Here is a 15,560-nt window from a genome sequence, read left to right as displayed (position 1 = left end):
ACTTAGGGTAATGTGTTTTTGTGGGTTTTTTGGGAGAAAGGGGTTTTCCATGGGGGTGATTACTTTCCCTAGGAAAGTGTTTTAACCTTAGGAAAAGGGTTTTTATTAGGGAAATTAAGGGGAATCTAGTACTTGTTGTCCTTAAGTGGTTAATCTGAGCATCCAGTCCCTCCAGAAGTCTGAGAAATGCTCCTAGCCTCTTGGACTTAAAGGTTTTTGAGCACTTTGAACTTTCTTATGGGAAATTAGTTAAGTAAAAGGTGAAATGAATGGAGGATGTTAATTAATTGATTGTTCATTGATATCTGGAACTTTTATGATTAGAGTGATAATATTCTTTTGTCTAATCAATCATCATACTTCTACAACCTTTCTTCTACTTACCCATCTACATCCTACTGTTTTTATTTGTCTTTATTAGGGTGCATTTGAGCTAGAAAACCCTTATCAAATATTTTTCTTTCTCTTTACAATAATAAACTAATTGAATCTAACCTTATTCCATCCAAGGGCTCAGATTAAATAGTTGAGCTCCTCTTATTTACTCTACGTATCTAATTATCTACCAAGGTTACACTGTTTGGCTAGACTTTTATTCTCTATCTATAAACATGAAATTGAAAAGATGAAATAGTCAAGTTTAAACATTTTAACTATCATGGATTGTGGCAAGAATTACAAATTGCACACAATCACTTATTTAGCACAAAAGTAAATAGTAGTGGAATTTTGTCTTGCTCACTTTCATGGTCTTTTTTATTTTCTTGGGGTTCATATTTTTCATCTTTTTTGACCTTTTTGTTCTTTTTGTCCTTTAATTATTCTTTTAGGACATACCCTCTTTATATTTTTTAATTTTTAAATATGGAAAACATTTGCAGAAAGCAAAGGTATTTACATATTAAAATTTTTAATCTCAGTCATTCAAAAATTATGACTCCTATTGGTATAGGAACCTAACATATACCTCCAAAGAGTTTGACACCTTTTGTAGGGAAATAGAGATCAGGAGCTAGTTGACAGTGCCTTACGAAACACATCAAAATGTGGATGTAGAGAGGAAGAATAGGCCCATCATAGAGACTTCCAAGGTAATGATCCATGACATAGATCTGCCCATTTGTCTTTGGGCATAAGCATGTTGTACAAAAATCTACATTTTGCATATGAGACCTCACTAGATATTGAAAGATAAGACACTAGAAACATATTTCATTGGTGAGAAACCACAAGTATCACATTTTTGTCTTTTTGGTTGTCGTGTATACATTCATATCATTTGGGAAAAATAACCAATTTGGAACCCTCTAGTTTGAACGGTACTTTGGTGGGATACAATGAGACATATAAGGCTTACAAAGTCTACTTTTTGTCTAAATGGAAGATGGTTTTGAGCTGATATGTCAATTTTTATGAGGATGCGTGGTTGTTTAAGCCTTATTGTCATGCAACAAGGATTGGGGAGGAAGAAAAGCTTGCTTCCTCAAAGTTTGTTCCACAAATTGCAATGGAATCAGACTGAAATCAGTTAGATACCAGTACAATGGAGGTACAAATACCATTTTTCCTTCTAGTTCGGTTAGGAGGTTCGAATGGTTTACCTAGATAGTGTACAGGGCACAAGACAACTAGGAGGACATAAAACTTTTGTTTTGAGTGTGTAATCCTCTTGAGAAGTTTCCTAATTATGGTGCACTGGTTTCTTCCTATTTCTTAATAAGAAAATGGTAAGTCATTTGTTCATAAATACTAATTGTCAAAATGTTTTTAAATGTTATTTGAAAATTCAGTTGAGAAACCCTCACAAAAACTACTATAAAATCTATCAAGTCAATTGTCCTGAATAATGTCATATATGATGTTTGGAAAGTTTGTGTATGTGTTGGTCAATGTTTAAAAAGTTAGACTCGGAATAATATTATTTCAATGAATTGATTTAACAAAAAATAGATACAACTCCAAACCATTGAAACAGAATATGAAAAACTCTACTCATAGGCACATACATATACCATGTAATGATGAATATATCAAAACAAATTGGCACTGAGTCCAATATATATCGCCAACAATGAGACTCTAAATGGCTCCATAAGTTTTAAGGTCTGAAAAGCATGCTACAACCATCTCCTTTTGGTCTATACTTGTCTTCTTCAAATTTTGCAAGCTGGTTTTGCAATTCAAAACTAATATTTCCAATCTCCTCTAATGGGGCCATTCCTAGCAAAATTGGTCTCTTATACTATCCAAGTGTTTGTTAAATCTATGAATTCCCACTCCCCCTACCCTTCTTAATTCATTTCTTGTAGTATTTGAAATAAATTTTCACATCATACATATTAGCATGGATCCATGTAGGATCTTTGACTCTAAGGGTGTAAACCATGGTAAAATTCCAATCTGCAGTTTGAAAGAGAACATTAGATTTCTGAAATCCAAGTAGCATAATTCTAGTGTTGTGCAAATTAAAAAGTCCAAGTCAAATTCAAAATAGGAACGTATTTCAGATGATTTGAATACGTAATTTAAAGAGGCACATATTTGAATTTTGAAGAGAAGAAGATTAAAAATAGGGAAAAGTTTCAGAGCATATACATTTTCAATTTAAAGATAGGGAAAACATGTCTAGAAATAAAAATAATGGGTAGTGGGCACAAGAATTTACTCCAGAACTCCTCCAAGCTTCAAGATACATTATAGCCTCTTGCTTAAGCTACCTAAATCCATTGCAAACAACCTAAAACAAACGCCAAACTAGCACCAAGCTCAAGCATCACACTGCTCTTTAAGATTTCAGCTCTGCTCCAAAACTTGAAATGCTCACAAATGCTTTGTGAGAAAGGTGTGAGACAAATGGAGTGTTGGAATACATCTTTATACAAATTTGATCAGTTTAACGCCTTTTTTTTTTAGTTTTTAATTAAATAGTGAATTTTTTTCTTGGATTCTGTATGGGGTCATCATGCATCTACTTGGTTGAGTAGGTCTTATTTGATACCAAACTGGCCCATCGAGCCAGATTGGACAAAGTTTTAGAACAATAGTGTTGGGCCTTTATCCATTGTCTCGTAATATAATCAAAAGAAAATAATACTAAGTATAGTTGGGTTGTCCACTAAATATAATAGAAAAAAGAGATGCCAATTTTGTATATAGCTTGGGTACTATCCACTAAATCCTATGCTATTAGAACAATATAAATAAAATATATAAACTAAACCCTCATAGAGAGGGGGACCTACGATTGTTCATGTTATTCATTCACTTCAAGGAAATGGGATGGTGGATGTCTTCTCCAGCCTCGTGGTCTTCCCTTTATCTCTAATCCCTAGCTTTAGGAGCAAGCTCTGAACCTTGGAGGGCTTTCAACAAGTAGTATTCATCATTGAATTGTTGTAGATTTCCTTTGATACCATGTGAAGGGTTATCATTTCATTGGCATGCTATTATAGATATATGGCCATAGAGGGGTTTTTCTTCTTGGTTCTTGAAAACTCTACATTGGGGATGACATGAGAGAAGTCCTATTCTATATGCTTGTTGTTGGTAGCAACTTTTTGTCCATTAACTTGCTCTTTCAGTTTGTGAAGATTATGAACTATGTTGTACTTGTGCCACTTATCGAAGCTTTTTGCTATACATTGAGACTCACCTTTTTGCATTTGGTTCTAGTTATTTCAACATAATCTTCTTGAATGCTTATCTTTAGTGAATTTATATCCATAAATTCTTTGGCCTAAACATATCTTTGAATCTATAATAAATAAACCTTGTCAATATTTTCTTTTCAATTATTAATTTATGTGTACCATGCTTTATAAATTTTAAATTTAATATATTTACTATTTGATATATGCTATATTGATAAAATTATATGTAAGTTTTTCATATAGATATATTTGAATTTAATGGTAAATTTTATTGAATTTTTGTATGGGGTGATTTTTTTTTGAATTTGATGTTCAAATATGAACACAAACTAGATAACTATAATTCTGGGGAGATGTACAAGGTGAAGTATGCTACTGATGATAGTGGTGACTACCCTTCCACATATCTTCTTTGCTAGATCTTTATGAGTCAAGAATGTGGTATCATGGGTTTAGTGCAATATCGTTAAAATTAGTTGAAAGAGGCTTCAATCTGCCTAGCTACTTTGAGTTTACCAAAAAACTAGTTTGGATCGCTCAATCTGAGTAATTAGTGATATTCGCATTCTATAGATGAAAACCTTGAAGATGGGGTGTAACTCTTACAACAACCTTGGGATTTCACCATTGTCTAATGCATGGTAATTTATGGAATCTATTTGATCAAACATAATTTATATGAAAATCTTCGTTGAGTATCATCCCTGGAATTTCACCATTTTCTTATGGATGTTATTGGGTCGAATCCCTCTGATCAAAAATAATTTATATGCCGATCCTGGTTGAGTTTTATTCCTATGTCTCCAATGAGTTTTGTAAAGGAAAGCAAGAGCCTAATGGCATGAATTCCACTGTCTTTCTATGGCATAAGGTTTGGAGTTTGGTTTACAACATTCTCTTGTGTGGATATATTCACATGACTATTCTTGAATGTTTCAACAATATGAGAAATAAACCAATATCCAAATTTAAAGACAAAAAATATCATTCATCCAATAATGAAGCTTTCAAGACCTTGCCCAATTTTTAAAATACAAAACCCTAGAGTCAAGGCAATGATAATGTGGATTCCTTTCAAAGATTGTTCGTAGTTCTCCTAAATAAAATCTTGAATTTTGTATCATTGATTTTGGGTTGTAATGCATTAAACCAAAGCGAGTTAAGTTCCCTTTTGCGTAATTTATTTGTTTTGGAAAATGCTCAGTGTGCAAACTTGACTACGGTTAGTGGCAGTGGTGTCATGGAAGTAGGCACAAAAGGTGTTACTAATATTGTAGTGGGAAATTTATGGTCTCCATTTCCATTCCCATTGATGGCATGCCTAGAAAAACACTAGGCATGCCCCATCTTTCATTTTCTAATTTTCAACAAAATAGTAGCATTAGTCTTGTAGAAAATTTCATTAGCACTGACATGCAACATGGCAAATGGGAAGGTGTTTTGTTTGAAAATAATGGTGATGTCGGAGGATCATATGATTATGGAAATAACGCATCTAATCATCTTTTTTTGATAACATAAGCAACTGCTTGTCCCCCAAAATTTTAAGTGCCACCTTCACTCCTACTTACAACACAACCAAATTCTAATTTTATGGATCACTATAGTAACACTCCAAGTGTCATTTACTTATTTGATGATGATTAGAGCTATTATAAAATATTTTTTGTTGATTATTTTTGTAGTTAATGCTACAAATCCTCCAAATATTTTATGTAAATATACATTTTTTGTGATTTCTTGGTAGAAAATCCTATTTGTTAGATTAAGAAAGTTGATACAGATGTTGGAATTCCAAATTTCTAACAAGTTCTATGTGTGGTAGCTACCAAAGTTATATATTCAGGTTTTGTAGTTATTAGGAAAGTGTTGTTACAAACACATTGTCACCAAGAAATCAAATCATTTCAGTTTTTGTGGATTAATCAAATGAGGTACCTCAAATTTGATGTTGATGTTGGGAACGTGAGTGGATGTAGAACTAATAGGCTATTAGGAAAGCTTATCCCTAGCCAACAGGGCTTGGTACTATATGTGAAATCCCAAAGGACTTAGAAACAACAACGACTACAAAGTTTTTGAAGGAATGAAAATTTAAAGTTCTATAAGTTGAAAGCATATTTTCCCTACATATTGAAGCTCCAAGTAGTACTAGTTCTTATACTTAATGAGCATCATTATAAGGAACACTTAATTAGGAACTCTTGCATATGGAAGGAAATAAGGCTTACTGTGCTAGAAAGGGGATTGAATAATTGTACTCAAAGGAATAGATGAAGGAAAGTCTAGAATTGATATTTTTTTGTGGATACTAAAAAACGGCCTACCAAAACCTCCTCACTGACATGGAATAAAACGTCACTAAGCTCACTTTGTTTTGAATGTGGTGAAACACTAATTGGTTTAGTTGTAGAGTCATCTAGAAGAGCCCTTGAAATGGCGAAATTCAAGCCAGAGGATGTTGACTTGGTTTTGATGTGTACATCTACTTGAGATGATCTTTTTGGTTGTGCTCCCTAAGTAAGTATCATATGATATTTATGCAATATATAGTTGAATAATTATCGTTAACTTTGCTATGACACTTTAATGTATTTGTGCTCCATATTTTTTTGTTTTCCCATGTTTCTACTTGGTTAAAATTGTTTGAGTGAATGTTTTCCATAATATGGGAGCTACATGGACTAGATATATTATGCAATATTGTTATAATTTTTATGGGAATTTATTAGTTATAGAATCTATATCATGATGGTATCATATTGTATTGATGTTATATCAGTTAACATATAGTTTAGATGCATTTCATTGAGTGGCAAACAATTCTTTTTTATCATGTATTCATTGGCTTGGTGAGCAATTACATTTGTCTAGGCTAATCTCAATTCGTAACTGTTGAATTTTCAAATTATACAATTCAGAATTTTGTTCATATGAAAACCCCTCGTATTACTATGTTTTTTGTTTTGAGATGATGTTTATAGCCAACATTTTGGCTTTGTCGTGACAATTTTTTTGTATAATTTGATATAAGGGTATGCCTTTAAAGTTTAAACTCATTACCTTTGTTGCATTGATTAAAAGAGAAGAATGTGCCTAACCTAAAACGAGTTGTAGTGACATTGAATTTAAATGTGAAGTTTTGCATGCATTTATTCGTTAACTTGTTAACGTTAGTTTCTTCTATAGGGAATCACTTTGATGTTGGGTTATTTTTTTATAATTACCATTTCAATGGCTAGAAATGTGTCTTGAATTCATGTAAGTGTTTCCTTGGGGTATGTTGAAAATCCTTGGAAATAGGCACATTGGGGAGCAGGTAAATGTAGATTTGATCAAGCTTATTCTTAAAGGAATAGATGGGAAATGGTGAGAAACTGGAGGCCAATTATTTTACTTTATGTTTTGTATAGTGTGAAGGTTTGATAAGGTTTTATCTACATCATGTTCAAGGTTTGTTCTCAATGTCTATTCTACCCTTATGTGCTACAATGTTGGTCAATTCACTAACATTGTTATTTAGCCTTGCCATAGACTTGAAGACACCCCTTTATTCACTGTTAATATGGACATGTGGGTGCCTCTTACAAAAATATTGTTATGAATTATGATGTTCTCATGTCGATATGGTCTTCAAAATTATCAATAGCCAATGGTGCTTATGACTATCAAATTATCAGTTATAATAAATGGATGGCTATAGTAACAGTTATAGTAACATGCATTAGAATTTTATTTTCTGGTTTTGGTTATAAACTTGTAGTTTTACTCTTGTCATTCCTGAATGGTTTTGATTATTGATTTTTTTTTTTGTTAATTGCCTCTCTTTATATATATTACGAAATATTTGTCTACTTGACATTTTCCTAGTATTTCTGGATCCCGTCTTTTAAAAAATTTGGCAAATCTGTGTCTAGATCCTTGTCTATATCCTATTGAACTTAGATTGGTATTTATCTTTGCATCATGTCACCATATAGCAATGCATTCCCAAGCAACTTCCTCCATTTGTTATCAATGCTTGGATAAGAACTAAGGTTGTTGTTGCTTGTTGGATACAAATATTGAGTCAACTCTTTGCCTGTTAGGATTGTGTTGTTTGTGCCATAATCACCCTCATGCTTTGGATAGATTGGGATTCTCAAGCTATCCCTAGCAGGATGAGTAGTGGAGTCTTCGGAACTATGGTTTTCACTATCATCTTCACTTCCATTTCTTCTTATTTCTTCTTGCATATATTTTGCCTCATGTTATAGCTTTCAATAGCAGCTTGAATGTCAAGTTATAATTTGGCTGAGTTTTCAGATAAATATTGAATTTTCCATAGTATGTTTTCTAGGTGTTGTTTTGAATCTTAGTTTAGGTATAACCACCGCCCCACCAATTTCCATGGGACAATAGTTGCATACCATTTCATCTCCAACTATTTGGCAATGGTTCCATGTAGGATCCTTTTTATGTTTGGGAATCATGGAATTTTTTTGACCAGATAAATAATTTGCAATTAAAGCCTTACATTTAATTTCTAGATTTTTTTAACAAACTTTCTTAAGAGAAATAGGGTTTGAAGAATATTTTTAAATAAATTTACAAGTTCCAAGTCTTCAGTCTGAATCAATTCCAGGAGAAGATCTAAACCATTTGCAGGAATAGATTGAATCAACATCTAGAATCGACAAAAGAGTAGCTCCAAAAACTAGTGTTGCAAACATTGTGATTATCATGGCCCTGATATTATTGCAATGTCACAAATTCTACCCTAGAACGATATTATTACTGATAAACTGCGTAGTGTTTTCATTCTCGATACTAGCATGAGAATATTGTAAATATCTCAATATTATCATGAGTTGCATGAAATTATTTTCCCTACTCATCGATGGAGGGGCATAAAGTCAATTATTTGTGCATTCGAATAATTTTGTATTTTTTAAATTTGCCTATATTTTGTGATATTTTCTTGATGTTGTCAATATTTCATTTTCCTGATTCTTAGTGATATTTTTACTGACATGATGTTTACAACATTACCAAAAACACAAGAAGCATCCCAATAAAATCTTCAAATCAATACTCCAAGTCTTAATCCAAATCAGGTTTAGTAATAGATCCATGGAACTTCCCAATGAAATCTTGAGTGCTCCAAATCATCGGACGAAACTCTCTGAATCAGACTGAGAAGCACTATGAATTAGCACAAGAATATTGTTGAATCAACACTATTTGTTGATCAAATGAGAAATGAGAAGGTTGTGAAGAAAATATAGGGGGAATGATTAAATAGATGAGAAATGAGGTTTATGGCAGTTTTAGGATTTTTTGTAGGTTTATTTTTTCCTATTTCTGGGGTTGGGGTTGCAATGGTACAAAATTGGTCAAACTATCTAGTTTGATCAGTTTTTTCTTGAACTGGAATTTTTGGGAAAAATTGATCAATTCTAGTTCCATGTGTGGGTTCTGACTGGAAATGCTTAAAGCAGTACTAAAACTTGTTGCTTCTAGTTTGGATTGTCCATTTTCAAATTTTGGCAACATTGAGTTGAACATGGATCTAAAGAAGTTAACTACAAGTTGATGATAAAATTGCTGACATTATCCTTTGCTATTCTTGTGTCCCCCCCCCCCCCCCCCCCCCCACAAAAAAGAAAAGAAAAGGAAAATGTCATACCCATTGTTCTAGTTTTTTGGGGAGTAAGGAAATGTCCCTTTGTGTGATGGATTTCATTGGGGATGAAGGGACTTGTTGGCCATACCCGAGAAATTCCTGGAAAATTTGAGGGATATTATTGTATATAATTTCTCTTATATAGGGTAAGTCCTATATATAATTACTCTTATAAAAATTATTTTGCTGCATGCAGAGGAATCTGTACATGTTGCGCAAATTTATGACTTAAAGCATATGATTATTATCCTAGCTTAGTCTGTTGCTTCTCAGAAATAGTTTGTATTGCCTTGTGAAAATCCTTCTGCTTTATGAATGAACTTGTCATCCCGTTTACAAATATATGAGTAAAATATGATCATCCTATCATATTTTAGTATGTTATTCCTTGCAATTAGTTTATAGTGCCTTCTCATAATATACACAAAGCATCCTTATTTTCCACATGGTAAGCATCCCTATTTTCCTTATTTTATTAGCTTGCTTCTTAATGATTGAAGAGACTTTTTCGTAACAACATCACCGTTAGTATCCTCTACCCTTTTGGAGAATACCTATACTTACCATTTAGCCACCTATTCATGAGTTTGTTTGAGTTGAGTCTCACAACAATTCAAAATCCGATCAAAAAATCATTAAGGAAATAACCTATAAGATGTATAGAAAAGAAGCTTGTAAATTTTTTTTCATTCCCTAAGGAGACTTTGTTTTTCCCTTTTTTAAAGTTGAATTTTTTCTTGGACATTGAAACCCTCATATCTGAGAGTTTCTACTTGCTAGCATATCCAAAGAGGTTTTCAATACCTTTGCAGATCAAATAGGGCATGTTTATATCACTATATATAAAATTCTATAAAATTTATAGAATTTATATATGGTGATCTACGCATCGCCTATTTGATCTGAAAAGGTATTAAAAACCTCTTTGCATATTGCATAAAGGAAAAAAATTAGAAATGGTTGAAATAATTGATACTAGATGGAGGTTAGAACATAGGAAAACTAGAACTAGACCATAACCAAGACGAGAATGTGAGCATATTTTTCATATGACTAACTAAACTAACTAACAAAACAAACAAAATATCATAGTTAAGAAGATTCTATTTTAATTGTTCAGTACAATTTGATGGCCCTCTAACCCACATGTCCCATGGTCAGTAAAGCACCCTTCAGTCAATAGCCAGGTTTAATGTTTTGAATTTTCAGCAAATGAGTTTGCTTCAGTGTTGCAGGCCTTGTGACTGAGGCTACATTTTTTTCCTATGCAAGGTAGCAACCAACTTCAAATGTATTTACACAGACTTAATCAAAGAATTTGACTGTAAGAGTTTCACATTGGGATACATTTTGCAATCAATTGCATGATTTGGTGTCTTCAAAACTTGTTCTTGCATGGATGTGTGTATTATCTTCTTAAAAAATTACCAGTTCTCTATTAGTAGTATTTGCTTCTCACATAAGTAATAAAATGGTACCACAAAGTATTCCATATATATCGATAATTATGTTGGTATATGAACATCTTTCTACAACTACATTCCTATTGGGTTTGAATGAAAATTGCATGCGGCAGCCACCCCAAAGTGGATTGCCACGTGATATCCAAATGCAAAGTAATTGATATTAATGATTGTGCATGTGTTTATTGTATGGAAATATATAATTGTTCTAGTTTTCAAAAGGGATCCAACCAAGGTTCTATAAAATATTTTGTTTTCAACTCTCAAAAGTTCCAATTTTTTTGGATTTCATGTTATTGTTAGGATTAAGTTTTTGCATGCTGGCAACCTATGTCTTTAGGACATAACCTTTTTTCCCCTTAACCATATTAATTTGGTATTTTTTGTGTATAACCTTTTTCTCCCTTAACCATATCAAATTGGTATTTTTTTGTCACAATTTGTCTAATTTTAGCAAATACAATTTACTACATGTGGATTTTAGATATTTGTCTCTAAAGTTTTGCATTAATTACTCATACTCATGATTCTATATTAGAAAAAAAATGAAATTTTGATATCAGGTACAAAGTGACATGGGTTGTATAAAATCATTGGCTTTCAACAGTACAACTTCTTGTAATGGCTTTGTGTTGGGTCTTGTAACAACTACATGTTTCCTAAAAGGTGAGTTGTTGTGTCTATTCTGATTGCTGATAAATCCAATTTTTTTGTATAATTAATTTACTTATGGTTAGTATTCTTGGACCAATGACAGGTGGTGGATTTAAAAATGTCTTGGTTATTGGAGCAGATGCTCTCTCTAGATATGTTGATTGGACAAACCAAATCTCATGCCTTAGTTTTGGGGATGGAAATGGTGTTGTGCTGTTATAGGTAGACATCTTTTTTTAGCCTTGTAATTAAATTACCTTTACAAAAGTCTCACTACTTTGACTACAGTAGCTCCCATATTTATTAATCCCCTTTTGTTGTTAAACATGATTTTATACCTTTCTATTTATATGTAAACTAAAAACTTCTTAAGTATTTGACATATCCTTTCAAGTTTTGGTATTTTTACCTTGTTGTCGCTATAATATTACACACTAAAATACATAATTAGATTCTATATTGATTAGCTCATTGTGGTTTTCACAATAACTGTTAGGGCTGAAACATAAACCATTATGAAATAATGGCTACTATCATAGCCTGCACAACTTGCATGATGACAAAATTATAGTTTTCAAAGTTTTTTTCCAAATCTATTTTCTTGAGCAAATTTGTCTTTTTATTTTAGGTATTGCAGATTGCTACTATGTGACATATGCTATGTTATAATTGTTGGATAAATAGACATAAGTTGTGTACAACATAATCTTTTTTAAATCTAAACAAACAATACTTCCAAATACAAAGTTTATTAATTAAGAACATCTTTTAGACTTCTTTGCTAAGTTATGATTTCGGTAGGGGGTTTTGTGTACACTGATATTGTGTTGTCTCTTTGGTTTCTGTCGAGTAACAATGGTTAGTAAGGAATGTTTTCTTGAATAGCAGGAACATATCTTATTCTATTATCGACAGGAAACTCCATGGTTTTTAGCCATGGCAACAAAAACGCAGATGTCAGTGGGATATCCAAAGTCTGCATTAGATGAATTTAATACTAGTGATGATTTTGATTCCTTTTTAGATAAAGAATGTCAAATTCAAATTCAAATAAATAGAAGAAACTCAAGAATGAAGGTGAAGCTATTGCTTTCTGTCCAAGTCAATTTCTTTATTTGTTGGTTTCTGTCATGTTTTGAGTGCGTACTTGTGAAATTTCAATATATATATATATATATATATATATATATATATAATTTTTTTTTATCATATGTTGTTCATGGTTTCGTGAGATCTACGTTACATCTGCACAAAAGTTTAGATATCATTCAAATATATAAACACTAATCAACAACAACATTGAGATTTTTCTTTCACTCAACCTATAAGATATTTCATCTGTCTTCATCAATGTTCTTATGCCATATCCTATCTACTTATGGCATTCCTTTGCAATACTTGGTGCATCTGATAGTTATAGGCCATTTAAATATTATAAACGTCTTCAGAGTTTCACTTCTAATTTAGTATTCAACTGAATATAATTTATTTTATCATATGTTGTTCATGGTTTCGTGAGATCTGTGTTACATTTGCACAGAAGTTTAGATATCATTCAAATATATAAACACTAAACAACAACAACATTGAGATTTTTCTTTCACTCAACCTATAACATATTTCATCTGTCTTCATCAATGTTCTTCTTCCATATCCTATCGACTTATGGCATTTCCTTTGCAATACTTGGTGCATTTGATAGTTATAGGCCATTTAAATATTATAAACGTCTTCAGAGTTTCACTTCTAATTGAGTATTCAACTGAATATATTGATTCTCTTATACATAATTATTTTTCCCTCCATCCACTTTTCATAACATCCTTAATCATTAGGTAGGGACCTACAACTTTAATGTTGCTTTTCTTGTTTAGTAAAATATTTATGAAACTTTAAATCTATTGAAAGTTGTATAATTTACAATTTATGAAGTTTCAAGGCCTAATTTTTAAAAGTTTAATTCTTTAAAGGGTGCTAGCTCAAAGGAAGAGCACTTGCTTCATAAGTAGCAGGTTGGTGGTTCGATTCCATCATGCACTGACCTGTAGAAATTTCACCTGTAGATCAACATGATATATGCAATGTCCTAAAGCATAATACTTGATCTACTTCTACAATAGACTTTGCAGAAGCTTAAACAGATATGAGCATCATCAAGCATGAACATATATAACTGAGAATGAGAAGTAATCAGCCATAGCACAGAAGATATATCATTGGGGAAAGTGATGGGCCCCAAATTGGGTAACTTATTGGGCTCATTTTGCCTAATTTTCCTTGTTCAATCCTCCATTTTTCATAGATTATTCATGTTTTTTAGTATGTTTGTGTTATTTGAACGAATAAGGGAGGTCACTCTACCAACGAGGCTAATACATGGCTATTTCAGGTTTTTTGGACAAATTTTGGCGCAAAACCAAGCAATCATGGGCCAGGTGACAGCCAAGCTTGAGGTGAGAATTTGTAGGGGTGTTTTCTTTGGCATTAAATGGCCCTTCCTCGAAATCTCCACCCTCAACTCCAAGCTCAAGAGGCCACCAAAACGAATCCTAAAGGCAGTTAAGCAGCTTTGGTAAGAGTGACTGTTTACTAGCAGTTGGAATAGCCAAGTCCCTTGAATTTAGGAGGGATGCTAGGCCCCTCGTAGTGTATAAATAGGAAGGCCTTAGCCTTCATAGTTTACTTTTGGAAATGTTGGTATTTTCACTATAGTGTTGTCATTTTCTCAGCTAGTTTTCTTGTATCTGTTGCTGTATAACTTTCTTGTGATGATTATTTTTGAGTAATGAAAAGCAGCTCTACTTGGCATTAGATTTGAGTTCTTTATAGGAGCCAACAGCTCTTGGGGTTGGGCCCAACCCGAGTGCCAAGGCCTCCTTTATGTATTGTTATTTGTTCTTTATGTATTTTCAAATCATTTCTGTTAGGTAGATTAAATCTTGCTGATTAACTAAGTCACTGTTGATGATTAGAAAGACTTTTGATGTTTAGATTGAGTTGATAGGTTATTAATGGGGAAAAGCTTCAGAAAAGGGCCATCAAGCACCTCTGATTTCACCTCTCCCTCGGTGGGATCAGGAGCTAGTATCAAGGTGACCTTGCTACCAACAAAAACACTGACTTTGCTTTTCCATGCAATCATTAGTTTTTTATTTTCATTTACAGAAGTTGGTTACATGTTCAAATTCTTGAATGCTTCATTGCATACTTAATATACACAGTTTCCTTGCGAATAAAACTTCTGTTCATTCTCTTTACTGTTAGCTAGATCTAATTAGGTCAACGTAACTAGGTCTCAGATTTTACAAGTCTTCGTTGGTTCAGTTGGAAAAAAAACTTGCAGAGCACCTGTACCACTTCTCTATCTGCCCATACTCCATCAATCCCATCTTCTCCATCCCCTAACATGGAGTCTTGCCTCACGTTTTCCATTTGCTCACATAACCCTAATTTTTGTGCAACATTTCTTCAGTCCTCCTTGAACAAATCCAACCATCTACATCTTTCCTCAACTCCATCCACCAATCCCTAGACCACCTCATGCCCTTACCCTACCTCCATACTCACTCCTTCACCTTTCTCTCTCCATCCATCCTCGAAAATCCCATTTTTGAACAACCTGTAGAAAATTACAAACATCCTATAGAACCGCTACAGACTTCCTATAGAAGCTCATGAATGAGGTTTCTTGATAGAAAAACTCTGTGAGACTCTCTAGAAGGGTGTTAGGGACCCCTTAGGCCCTCTCTGAACCTTCCAGACCTCCTCCAAGAATTTCCTCTCGCCAATCCACCTCTGCACAGTAAAAAACAGTCAAATCACATGCATAATAATTCTGGCAACTGATTCAAAAATACAAAAACATATTTTTTTCAGATGTTACCGTAGAAGTAGCTTAGATACATGTATTTACCTTCCTAGAAGTTAATGGCATCTCTTCCAATAGCTTGCATCAGTAGGGCTAGATGGTAAAATTAGGGTTTGCTAGGGTTTATGTTTCCTTTCAGCGTTCCAGTTTCTTTCTGCAAACAGAACAATGTTCTTTGAGTTAGCTTTCGTCCATCAGTTAAAAAGCTTCTCCTCAAAGCTCATAGAAATTGGCTTAAGCTCCTAGCGGACTTGTGCCAG

This window comes from Pinus tabuliformis, chromosome X, assembly GCF_031772625.1.
Source record: "Pinus tabuliformis cultivar Carrire ecotype Pingquan chromosome X, CPIR1, whole genome shotgun sequence".
Classification (NCBI taxonomy): domain Eukaryota; kingdom Viridiplantae; phylum Streptophyta; class Pinopsida; order Pinales; family Pinaceae; genus Pinus; species Pinus tabuliformis.
The sequence above is the reverse complement of the archived record's forward strand: the minus strand, read 5'-3'. Positions refer to the sequence as shown.